General features: G+C 42.0%; 1 protein-coding gene across 10 annotated transcripts in view; it reads right to left on the bottom strand.

The window, feature by feature from the left end:
- Positions 1-12976, bottom strand: part of ZNF18 (zinc finger protein 18) — a 43997-nt gene that overhangs the window by 18242 nt on the left and 12779 nt on the right. For 2 of the 10 annotated variants that reach the window (XM_063799013.1, XM_063799018.1), the window contains exons 1-2: positions 1734-1808; positions 1113-1413 (exon numbers count right to left, since the gene is read on the bottom strand). The gene's annotated coding sequence lies outside the window, so the exon portion shown is untranslated. The other 8 variants (XM_009432735.4, XM_009432741.4, XM_063799015.1 and 5 more) reach the window with 7 other exon arrangements.

Raw genomic sequence — 12976 nt, 5'->3', positions numbered from 1 at the left:
GAGTCAGTAAAGTCAAAAAATCTGAACACTATCAACCGACTTGCTCTAATTGACATTTTCAGAACACTAGACCCAAGAACTGCAGAGTATACATTCATTACAAGTGCAAAGAGTATTCATCAAAACAGACTATATGCATAATTTTCAAATGACTGATATCTTAAAATTAGCTCTAAAAATATTACGCAAAGTGGTATTGCTAAAAAGCCATTAAAGCAATACCAAAAAACACTCAAAAACCCAATATCTGATAGAAAAGGAACACAAGAGAAACAAAACCAGAAAGGTCAAATGGAAAACTTTAGAGCTTCCTGGGTTCAAATATATTCTCTGATCATAGTGCAATTAAAGTAGAAATCAATAACAATAACTAGAAAATCCCAATTTATGGAAATTACTAAATAATGCTCTTAACCCATAGTCAAAGAAAAAAATCACAAAGGAAATTAAAATATGTTTTCATACTGAGTGACAATGACAGCATTATCAAACCACCTGGAAAGCAGCTTTAGCTCAGAGGTAAACCTACAGTTTCAAATAACATCTTAAAAAACGAATAAATATATTTTAAAAAATACCTTGCTTTGTAAATCCAACCTATTTGGCTCAAGAGTTTCAAATAACAAGCGGCAAGATTTTAGATAGCAAGATACCGACCTGTAAACTTACTGCAATTTATCTGTTTCCTAAATTAAGATAGCAGTTTAGATAATATTTAAGAGAAATGACATTTTGGAAAAACTACAGATTTTATAAAATACTTAAATCTTTTGTTAGTAATATTATACTCCCAGGTAGTGTGTAAGAAAAATGTCTCGATTATTCAAAATTAAATTACTTTATATAGTATTAAAAATTTAATAGAGAGTTTATATTCCGATAACCTCATGAGGAACTGCCCCCATTAGTTATGAAAAAAAAATAAGGTTGTCTGTTATACCTGTTATTAAACCTTTAACAAATAGAATGAATTTTTAAAAGTGCATTCTAGGTGTAATATACACACGTGGTTACATACATGGTTACATATATAAGTAACCATTTGTTAAGCACCTACTAGGTATCGGCTCATTATTAAGTTCGGTTCATGTATTTCCAATTCCCACAATTACCCTGGTGTACAGATCAGGAACCTCCGAGGCTCACAAGTGGCAGCCAGATTAACCCAGGAAGCTCTAAAGCCTTTGCTTTGGGGAGAACGGCCAACGTCTGGTGATTTGTTGGGGCGTTTTCTGGTTGTCACAAGCAGCTAGGGGAACTGGCATTTAGTGCTCGAGGCCAGGGCAGCGCTGCTCATTGGATATGTATTCTCCACCATGCGCCCCCCAAATGCCGATTGCACTCTGATGAGAGAGGGAGAGACTCCAGGCATCATCCCATCGGGTTTCCTCTTCCAGAGACTCATTTTCAGCCCTTAGGGGAAGACAGCGGGGAGGAGCCCGTTTTCGGTCCCAGTGCAGAGACCCGGCCGGTCCCGCGGGGCGCAGAGGCGCAGGAATGCAGAGCCGGGACGGGGTTCACACATCCCCCCGCACCAAGGGTCCACTCCCAGCCATGGCTGCCCCGGCCCCGCACTCGCCACGTCCCCCGCGCGCTCCCAGACGCATGGGCAAGGGAACCCGCTGGCCCCTCCGTAGCTCCGGGGTGCCCAGCTGAGTCAGGTGCGGACACAGATAGCGCAAGGCCTGACCCCGAGCGGCCGGAGGCCGGGACCGCCCCGCACGCGCGCTCACCTCGGCCCGCGGCGCCGGCTCCGGGCGCACTTCCGGGAGCTGGGTGGCTGCGCGCGCCTCAGGCGGCAGGCGAACGACGTGCGGCACCGGGCGGAGCTAGGGGGCGGGGGCGGAGCTGATACCGAAGCTCCTATTGGCCGTCGGGGACGCCCCGCCTCTCTCTGGCGTTGCAGCCCAGGAGCCTCGGCCGACACGGCAGCGACGTTCCCGAGCCAACGCCATCCTCCGTTCCTTCCGTCACTCACTCACTAATCACTGTTCCTGAGTTCCTTCACTTCTCACCCGTCATTTATTGCGCGCCTATTCTGTGCCAGGCGCTCGGCCAAGCACTGCGAGGCCTTCAAAGATCATTTCTTTGTCTCTCCCAAACCCTTCCGCCCAGTCCCACCCGCAGAGCTGCAACGCTCTGCCATTATCCCTGATTCTTAACCGCCGCCTTTCTCCTCCTTTCCGTTCTTGCCTCACTGGGCCTCCCTGAGACACTTGATTTGCCCCAACCTTCTTCCTCTGTCTTGGTTCTCCCACTCTCATCAGCTCTGCATCCCCTGGGTCCTCTCCCACTTCTCCCCATTCCGTTGGGGCTAGTCCAATGTGGTGCCATCCTCTTTCCACCTGCGTCTCTCTCTCTTCTTCTCTCTCTCTCTCTCAACAAATGTCATCCCTGACTCTTCCCTTCTCCTTCCCTTTCCCACACGCCAACAATGGCTGAATCCTCTGATTTGACCTCATTGTCTCTCAGACACCTCACCCTCTCTCCCTTCTCACTATCCCTCCCTCGGCTCAGTTCCACACCATTTGTAATGGTCAAGGCCTTCTTACCCTTTCCCCAGCGTCCAGTGTTGCCGGTTTCCAGGCCATCCTGTGCTGGGCCACGACATCAACTTGTGATACTAAGTTGCATTAATGGAAGTATCATGTCAAAGTTTGGGTGTTCCATCTTGGGCAACTGGCAAAGAGGAGGGTATTCAAAAAAAGCTGCCATGTTCCCCAATAACCTATGGAAATAAAATAAATAAATAAATAAATAAATAAATAAATAAATAAAAATTTAAAGAAGAGCTGTCATTATCATAACATGTCCTGTACCTGTCATTATCATAACATGTCCTGTACCTGTCATTATCATAACATGTCCTGTACCTGTCATTATCATAACATATCCTGTACCTGTCATTATCATAACATGTCCTATACCTGTCCCATGTTTACAAGAATTAAAGATCCTCCTCTGGAGAAATAAAGCTTGATGCGGGGATGGGATTACATCTTCATGTACCTGAAAAGTGACCAGTGAAAAAGGGATTCGACATGTTCTCTTAAGTCCCAGGGTCTGAACAAGATCCTATGTGTGAAACTACTGTTTCAGCCTGACATAGGTGGAAGTTTCTAGTCTTTTTTTTTTTTTTTTTTTTTTTTGTATTTTTGGTGGAGACGGGGTTTCACCATGTTGGCCAGGCTGGTCTCAAACTCGTGACCTCAAGTGATCCACCCGCCTTGGCCTCCCAAAGTGCTGGGATTACAGGCATGAGCCATGGCACCTAGCTGGACGTTTCTAACATTCGTGTGATTGATGGCGCTGCTTTGAGTTCCTGAGGACAGCATGGCTAACAATTTACCGGGCACATTTAGAGGGACACCTTCATTGGGTATTGCTTCCAACATCAATGTGCTCTGCTTCTAAGAAAGTCAAGAGATAAGGTGGTTTAGAGGGGAAGATTATAGGAGTTTTATCTTCAATGTGTTCGCTTTTAGCTGATCAACACCCAAGGAAGATAACAGTAATTCAAAACCATTAATTGGGTTCTGACTCCTTTGTGAATCTGATGGAAGGTAAAATTTTTCCCAAGAAAAATGCACATACACATCTACATACAACACTTTGCACTCAAATTCAGGGAGCTAACACAGCCTTGAAACCCATCCTTGGAACCCACAAACCTCAGTTTGAGAACTCTAATCCTGGTAGATGTTTCCTGATATGAAAATGACACTTTGAAGTTTAATAATTTCTTTATAAACTGGCACCTTAGGAAAAGGCATAAACACTTATTTCGAAACAGGCTGAACATCCAAAATATTTTTTAAAATAGGGAGATATCTACCTCAGCTTAGGAAATAATGAAAAGATGTCATCTATTTCTATTATTCACTTACTCATTCAATAAATATTTACCAGATGATGTGCCCAGCACTCTTCCAATAGCTATATATGCAAGAATGAACTAAACACACAAAGTCCCAGCCCTCCCAAGACTTATATTTTGTAGGGTGAGCTGGACAATAAATAAGTGCACAAGTGGTAATTATAGGTGTTGTGAAGAAAATTACATTGGGGTAAGGAGGAGAGGTACTGTTAGAGATGGAGTGCAAGTTATATAGGATGGTCAGGGAAGGACTAACAGATAAAACAGGCTTGAATCCAGACCTGAAGTTAATTAAGATGCAAGCCTTGCGTGTATCTGTGGGAACCTCCAGGCAGAGGAAATTGCAAAAGTTTTTGTTGTTGTTGTTGTTTGAGACAGAATCTTGCTCTGTTGCCCAATGTAGTGCCAGAATCTCAGCTCACTGCAACCTCCGACTCCAGGTTTAAGTGATTCTCCTGCCTCAGCCTCCTGAGTAGCTGGGATTACAGGTGCTTGCCACCGTGCCCAGCTACTTTTTGTATTTTTAGCAGAGACAAAGTTTCATCATGTTGGCCAGGCTGGTCTCAAATTCCTGACCTCAGGTGATCCACCCACCTCAGTCTCCCAAAATGCTGGAATTACAGGTGCGAGCCACCAGGCCCACCCATAAACGTTTAGGCCATGAGACAATGAGTGACAATAAAGAGAAGCACTATAAAGACCAAGCCCTGGACCACGCCAACATATAGGGTCAGGGTAATAAGAAAAATCTATTAAAGGAGAAAGAAACTGAGGAGCCCCTGAGGTAGCAGGAAAACAGAGAGTGGGATCCGGGAAGCCAACTGCATAAAGTGTTCAAAGAAAGAAGGAATTGCTGGGTGTGGTGGTTCACGCCTGTAATCCTAGCACTTTGGGAGGCCGACATGGGCAGATCACCTGAGGTCTGCACTTCCAGACCAGCCTAACCAACATGGAGAAACCCTGTCTCTACTAAAAATACAAAATTAGCTGGGCGTGGAGGTGCACGCCTGTAATATATAAACTGGCACCTTAAGAAAAGGTATAAACCCATAATTGCTTGAGCCCAGGAGGCAGAGGTTGCAGTGAGCCTAGATCACACCATTGCACTCTACCCTGGGCAACAAGAGCAAAACTCTGTCAGAAAGAAAGAAAGGAAGAAAGAAAGAATCATCAACTAATCAAATGCCATGATCAAATGTAAGATGAGGATTAAGAATTGACTGAGCAACAGGAGTATAAAATCACTGGTGACCTTGACCTTATAAGAGTGGTTGGGAGTAGAGAAATCCTGAATGGAATAAGTTCAATAAGGAACGTGAAGAGAAGAATTAGAGCAGCAAATATAGACAAGTCATTCAAGAAGTTTTGCTATAAAAAGAAATAGCAAAATGAGACAAATTAGGAGATCTTACAGCATGCTTACACACTGATTAGAATGATCCAGTAGGGAGGAAAAATTTGTATGGAAGGGGAGAAGAGTGACAATTACTGAAAAATGTTCTTGAGTAGAGATTGATTTTTGAATAACAAGGCTTCTGGGTACTCACATAATCTAGGCCACATGGAACACTCACAGAAAACAATCTCCACTAAAGAGGAGCTTAAAGTCAAAAGTTACAAGCCACACCAAAAACAATTCCTCGTACAGAGAAAATGGGGAATAGAGAGGTGTTGATCAAAGGGTACAAAAGTTCCAGTTAAACAAGAGGAGTAAGTTTCAGCAATCTATTGCACAGTGTGGTAACCGTAGTTAATAATAATGCATACCTCAGGCCGGGCGCAGTGGCTTACACCTGTAATCCCAACACTTTGGGAGGCTGAGGCGGGCGGATCACAAGGTCAGGAGATCAAGACCATCCTGGCTAACATGGTGAAACCCCATCTCTACTAAAAATACAAAATATTAGCCAGGCGTGGTGGCGGGTGCCTGTAGTCCCAGCTACTCTAGAGGCTGAGGCAGGAGAATGGCATGAACCCGGGAGGCGGAGCTTGCAGTGAACCGAGATTGCGCCACTGCACTCCAGCCTGGGGGACAGAGAGAGACCCCGTCTCAAAACAAACAAACAAACAAAAATTTTTAAAAAATGTATATTTCAAAATCACTAAAAGAGTAGATCTTAAATGTTCTCACCATAAAAAATAAGTAGGTGAGGTGATGAATATATTAATTAACTTGATTTAAACTTTTACAATGTATACCTATGTCAAAACATCACATTATACCCCATAAATATATACAATTATTATTCATGAATTAAAACTAAAACTAAATTTTTAAAAATCTATTATAAATGAAAATCACTAGTTACTAAAAAAAATGAAAGCACATGCACTCCAAAATTCAGAGATAATAGAGCAATCTGAAAGATATTTTAAAATAAAAATTCTGAGTTGTTCGAAGAGGTTTAAAAAAAAGTAAAAGCAATAGAGCAAAAGAACCTTGTGGGAAAAAAAGAAGAAAGAAAGAAAGGATGAAAGGTGGGAGGGAGAAAACAAAATAAAACTGCAGGATCAAGTCTATTTCTTACAAACTAGAAGATATTAACTTTTTGGCTGGGCCCGTTGGCTCACGCCTGTTAATCCCAGCACTGTGGGAGGCCAAGGTGGGTGGATCATGAGGTCAAGAGATCAAGACCATCCTGGCTACCATAGTGAAACCCCGTCTCTACCGAAAACACAAAAATTACCTGGGCGTGGTGGTGTGCGCCTGTAGTCCCAGCTACTCAGGAGGCTGAGTCAGGAGAATAGCTTGAAACCGGGAAGCGGAGGTTGTAGTGAGCTGAGATCACGTCATTGCATTCCAGCCTGGCAACAGCAAGCCTCCGTCCCCAAAAAATATATAAAATAAAAAAATAAAAAAGATATCAACTTTTTTAATTAGGGAAAAAAATAGTCTAACATTGATGAGAGTCAGACATGGCAAATATCTTTGTTCCCATTGTAGAGATAAGAAAATCGAGATCCAGAGTGTGTAAGAGCGTAACTGAAAGCTGCAGACATTGTTACTGAGGCTGAATTTAAACTCTTTTTCTGACTGCAGATCCCATACTCTGCCCTCTGTCTGCTGCATTTGTCCCAGGATAAAGTAGGGCTAACAGGACAAGCTGTTCAAAGAAATTGTATAAGGTTTGGGCAAACTATCATGGGAGATACTGTGAGAACTTGAAATGAATATATTGATGAAGTTAAATTACATGAGATTGTTGTGGGCCAGATCAGTTATTTCAACAAAAATTCCCTGGAACTGAGGAGCAGAAAGATTCGGATTGACTCAAGGTGAAAGGAACCTGGGCATCAGTGGAGGATATCAGTGTAAGCTGTGTGGAAATGGCTGGCCACATGGACAAGGAAGGGAGACCAGAACAGAAACCACTCCCGACACCCTCCCTCTGCCATCAAGATGTAGTTTGTATCCTGTTGACTTCAATAGAGCAAAGAGTGATTTAACTCATGGGAGAAGGAACCTGAATTGTCTTTTAAGGACTATTGAGAGAACAGAGAATTAAACAAGATGGTAATTGCTTTTCTCTAGTTAGGAGAAATACTAACATACGTCACGTTTTATGTGGGATGTCCTGGAGGAGATCTTTAAGATGTTCAAGAGGCCAGGCGTGGTGGCTCACGCCTGTAATCCCAGCACTTTGGGATCACAAGGTCAGGTGTTCGAGACCAGCCTGGCCAACATAGTGAAACCCCATCTGTACCAAAAATACAAAAAATAAGCCAGGCATGGTGGTGGACGCCTGTAATCCCAGCTACTCAGGAGGCTGAGGCAGGAGAATCGCTTGAACCTGGGAAGGCAGAGGTTGCAGTGAGCCGAGATAGTGCTACTGCACTCCAGCCGGGGTGACAGTGTGAGACTCTGTCTCAAAAAAAAAAAAAAAAAAAAAAGATGTTCAAGAAGGTTCAGGTGGGGCTAGGAAATGACTTCCTATAGTGCCTACAAGTGACACACAGGGCCAGAAACCTGGATTAGCCCTAAAGTGCATACCTTAAAAAAGTATATATGGTGGATAAATCCTGATGCATCTCTCACCAAATGAAATTTTTCCCTGAGGCCGTAAAATGTCTTTAGACAAGGTATTCCCAATCTGAGACTTCAGGATTTCAATGACTAACTCCCCAGTATGCAAGTGTTTGTAGGTATGGGTATTTTTCTCAAATTTAAAAAGTCATTGCATACTTAGGCAGACCCCTTTGAACTTTTAAATCCATGGGCCTGGAGACTCGACAAAGAAGTTAAGCTTCACTGGTATTGAATACAATGGACCGGCCAGCTCCTTAGTTTGCACATATGTTGAACAGGCTTGAGTCAGGATATAGAAGGTGCCATAAGGGAACGTGAGGAGGCCCACACCATGGAGCAGTTAAAAGTGAGGGCCTGGGCCAGGTGCAGTGACTCACGCCTGTAATCCTAGCACTTTGGGAGGCTGAGGCGGGCGGATCACAAGGTCAGGAGTTTGAGACCAGCCTGACCAACATGGTGAAATCCCGTCTCTACTAAAAATACAAAAATTAGCCGGGTGCAGTGGCACACGCCTGTAATCCCAGCTACTCGGGAGGCTGAGGCAGGAGAATCGCTTGAACCCGGGAGATGGAGGTTGCAGTGGGCCAAGACTGCGCCACTGCACTCCAGCCTGGGTGACAGAGCGAGACTCTGTGTCTCAAAAAAAAAAAAAGTGAGGTCCTTACATTTTCACTTATTCAACATATTGAGACATACTGAAGTTAATATGTGCAGGAATCAATGGATTTATGGATTATATTACCTAGTTTTAACTAAACTAACCCTAGCAAAATGGACCCTAGTTTAAAGTTTCTTAACAAAATAATCTCAATTTGAAGATAACAGTAATAATGCAGGCACATGTAAACAGCAATAAAATAGCATAGTTACACTTCTAACTTGAGTCCCTTTGCAGATACGTCGGAAGGTAATGATAATGCCAATGAATCAGATCCGACCAAAGCCAAGCAAAATAATTTCAAATATTAAGAAATCTACTAGAAATGTGTGTTTATGGCCGGGCACGGTGGCTGAAGCCTGTAATCCCAGCACTTTGGGAGGCCGAGGCAGCAGATCACCTGAGGTTGGGAGTTCGAAGCCAGCCTGGCCAACATGGAGAAACCATGTCTCTACTAAAAATACAAAAATTAGCTGGGTGTGGTGGCACATGCCTATAATCCCAGCTACTTGGGAGGCTGAGGCAGGAGAATAGCTTGAACCCGGGAGACAGAGGTTGCAGTGAGCCAAGAACGTGCCATTGCACTCCAGCCTGGGCAACAGGAGTGAAACTCCATCTCAAAAAAAAAAAAAAGAAAAGAAAAGAAATGTGCATTTATATCTCTATCACTATACTGAATGGCACCTTAACAAGATGTATATTTATGTGTATATTTACACTGAGTTTGTAAATTAGATTTTAAATGTTTAAATATATATTTATACACACACTAAGTTTAAATACGTGTGTGTATATATTTGTACCTATATACAAGTATATATAAATATATATGCATGTATGTGTGATGTATATATATTTATGCATGTTATGGATGCAGAAGTTATATATATACAGATTATATATACAGATAATACATATACACAGATACTAATATATGCATATATATTATATATATAGAACATGAAGGAAATTCAACAAAGTTTAAAGTCATATTCTATCAAGTACTTTATGAAACTTCATTAAATCAAATGGAAACTGGTGGCCTCTTTTGAGGTTCTCATATATGAAAATCAATACACAAAATATTCCGTATAAAAAGTTTTGTGCTTTTCATTTTAAGCCCATCGGTAAAAATTATGAAAATGTAATGTCTCTTCCAATTAGTTTGCAAGAGCTACTGACTCACATCAGTGACTATGGAAATTAGTAGCCACATTTCATCAAAATTTTTTGCTTAATTACCAGATGGCATTGAAAAACAAATATCGTTCTTAGTATCTGCTGCCAATGATGTACTTTATCCATTTGGAGGTTTGGGGAGGTTTCTTTTTTCACTTTTGACAACCATTATAACTAAGTGTCAAAAATAAACTGAATTTAGAACCCGACTTTAAAACTCTCTGTATCACAGAGTATTAAAGATTTGCTCAAATAATGAGGTGTATTATATTTCTGGTGAGAACTTTATTCAATAAATAAGATACATATTTTAAAATATTATTTTTCCATTTTTACCATAGACTATTTAACTTTCAGTTTTGAATATGTTTTATAATGTACAACATGTAGGCAAAATAATACCTGTATATATTATTTATGAATAAATACATATACAAACAGTGGCTACATAGTCTCAAAATACTTTTACTAGAAAAGAATGATTGATCAAAAAAGTGTAGATCTCCCTGTTCTAGATCTGGGAGCTTCTTAAACTGGGCTGCAGATCAGACTCACATGGAGGGCGTGTTAATTCCACATTATTTTGACTTGTTTCCTGAATCAGATTATCTGAGAGGTAGAGCCTGGAAGTATGATTTTTTAACAGCTTCCAAAGTGATGCTTTTGGCACTGATCTGTGAGTGGCATTCAAATCCATGTTCATAAATAATTGTCTATTAATTCAAACTTCAGGACACAAACAGATGTTAGTTGCCAAAACTTATGTGGGCAAGAAGGATAATAATACAGGGAGTAATACAATTAACTGGCAATCAGGAGGCCTTTGGAAGAAGTTAAAACAGAACGAGGTTTCTGGGCTGGTTTTTATCCAGGAACTCCTAACATAAATATCCCCAATATAATAATATATTACAGCCATCTTTATGCATCTCAATTCTCCCATTAGTAAAATGAGAGATAAAAATGCCACCTAATGCTTAGGACTGTTAAGAGAATTAAATGAGACAATATATGTAAAATACCTAGAACAGTGCCTTGGCACACAGCAAAATCTAGCTGTTATTGAGATATCGTAATTTGTATGTATCATCTGTTTTAGGATAGGTGATTCCTAGAAAGAATAGTAATAAAAAATTATTTGTACTGAGCATAAATTATTACCAGGGCATGGTGGTGCACACCTGTGGACCCTGCTACTTGGGAGGCTGAGGTGGGAGGGTCACTTAAGCCTTGGAGGTTGAGGTTACAGTGAGCCATGATCTCACCACCACACTCCAGCCTAGGTGCCGAAGCTCAAGAAAAAGAACTGAGCAAAAATATTACCATACTGTTTTTTTTGCCACAGTGTTTCAACAGTATCCAGATATCCCAGAAGAAAGAAAAAAGCTGTAATGATCAGAAACATGAAAGTCTCAACTAAATGAATTTAATTATGTAAATTGTAAGACATTCTGTAATAATGTACTCAATATCATATTTTTACCTAAAAATTAAAACCCAAAGGAATTCTGTGACTGTGGCCTCATAGAGATAGCTAACTACCATTAATGTAGTTTTGTGTGTTAGGCCAATGTTTACTGTTTTATTTTATTTAGTTTTGTTTTGTTTCTGTCTTTTTAGAGTCCTGCATGTGCCTCTGAGCTTAATCTCTGTTCTGGTAAGATGTCAAGATTCTGGCCTCCTCTACCAAGAAGGAGGTCAGGGCTTCAGTCACAGAGCTTCACCACCAAATGCTGAGACATCATCTCCCAGTGAAGACTCTCTCTATGTTGATCTCCCTTTTGAGCTTCAGTTCCTGCCAGAAAAAGAGCTGCAGCCTTCAGATGCAGATTTGGGAAGCTTCTGAAGTCTTTAGGCTTCTTTATCTCATTAGCCAGGGATCCTTTAAAACTTAGGAAGTTCTACACAGGTGACAATCTTAGAGCGATTGTGGAAGAGGCCCCATGTCCCTTTAAACCTTCCACCACCCAGAATTCTTCTTAGGTCCTCCTAAATGTCTCACTTTGACCCCTTGTTAGCTGAATTCTGATTTTTGTACGGTCACTTGATGCTGCCCGTGGCCTCCTTCACATTCAGGTGCCTGACTCCTTGCTGGACTGATGGCCCTGCTGACTTTGGACAGTCAGACTTTGCCCTTGCTGGGTCTGTGACATCTATCTCACCTTGAAAGCCAGGACTCCTGAAAATCCCATCAGCACTGAGCAGTGGGAAGACCCATCTGTCCCTGCCACCTGCTGCTGGGGATGGCTAGACGCCTGCCCACGTTGAGATTTTCTCTGCACTTGGTTTTTCAGACTGAACCTTTCTCCTTCTAACAGAAGCTTCCAGGAGCATGTGGTGGCTCCTGAAGTTCTCACAGATCAATTTTAAAAAGCAAGCTTTTTCTTCCTCTGGAGAAACAGCAAGATTGGTGACACGTCTGTCACTGCTAATTAGCACAAAGGGTCTGAACACTGGGGAACACAGAGAGAGAAGATGATTGGAATTAACCAGACACCAGGGTTGAAAAAAAAATCCATAATGTGGTGGTGCTCAGAGAATGGAAAGAAAATAAAGTTAATCAGCAGCAGTGGTCTGCTGTAGAGTCTTGAGGAGGGCCACTGCAGAGTGCCTTGGGTTGCCCGTGGAGATACGAAGAAGCAGCAGCATGTAGCCAAGGCACCAAACAGAAACCCCATCTTGGAAGAGGCTGGTTACCCTCTTCCAAGGTAATTCCTGGAATTAAGCAAGGAATGCATTCATTTAAGCTTACAGGGTTCTATCCAAGATCAGTTCTCTTCTCTGAGATTGATGTGGACCCTTCCAACCAGAAGTTGGAAACTGGCAGCATGTATTTTCTTTGGCAAGCACAGTTTTAAAAATGTACTTGAACTGGAATGCCTTTTAGTGGTGCATGCAATTTGCAGTGAGTCATAAGTCTGACCATCCCATTATTACTACTACTATTATTATTATTCAGAGATGGGGGTCTAGCTACGTTGCCCGGGCTAGGCTTGAATTCTTGGGCTCAAGGGATCCTCACGCCTCAGCCTGCCAAGTAGCTAGGACTACAGGCTCAAGCCACCATGCCCAGCTTTGACCATCCCTTTAGATCATGTTCCTTTAACATACTTACCGTACCATCTGGACCCTGAAGGTATTTGAGCAAGTTTGCGCTCAAATATTCTCCAGAAGGCAGAGGAGTCAAGGTTAATGATGCTCCCCTCAGAGTCTGAGCTGTAGAGCCTGCTGGGGA

Source organism: Pan troglodytes, chromosome 19 (genome assembly GCF_028858775.2).
Source record: "Pan troglodytes isolate AG18354 chromosome 19, NHGRI_mPanTro3-v2.0_pri, whole genome shotgun sequence".
Taxonomy (NCBI): Eukaryota; Metazoa; Chordata; class Mammalia; order Primates; family Hominidae; genus Pan; species Pan troglodytes.
Note: the sequence above shows the minus strand (reverse complement) of the source record. Positions and strands in the feature narration are given on the sequence as shown.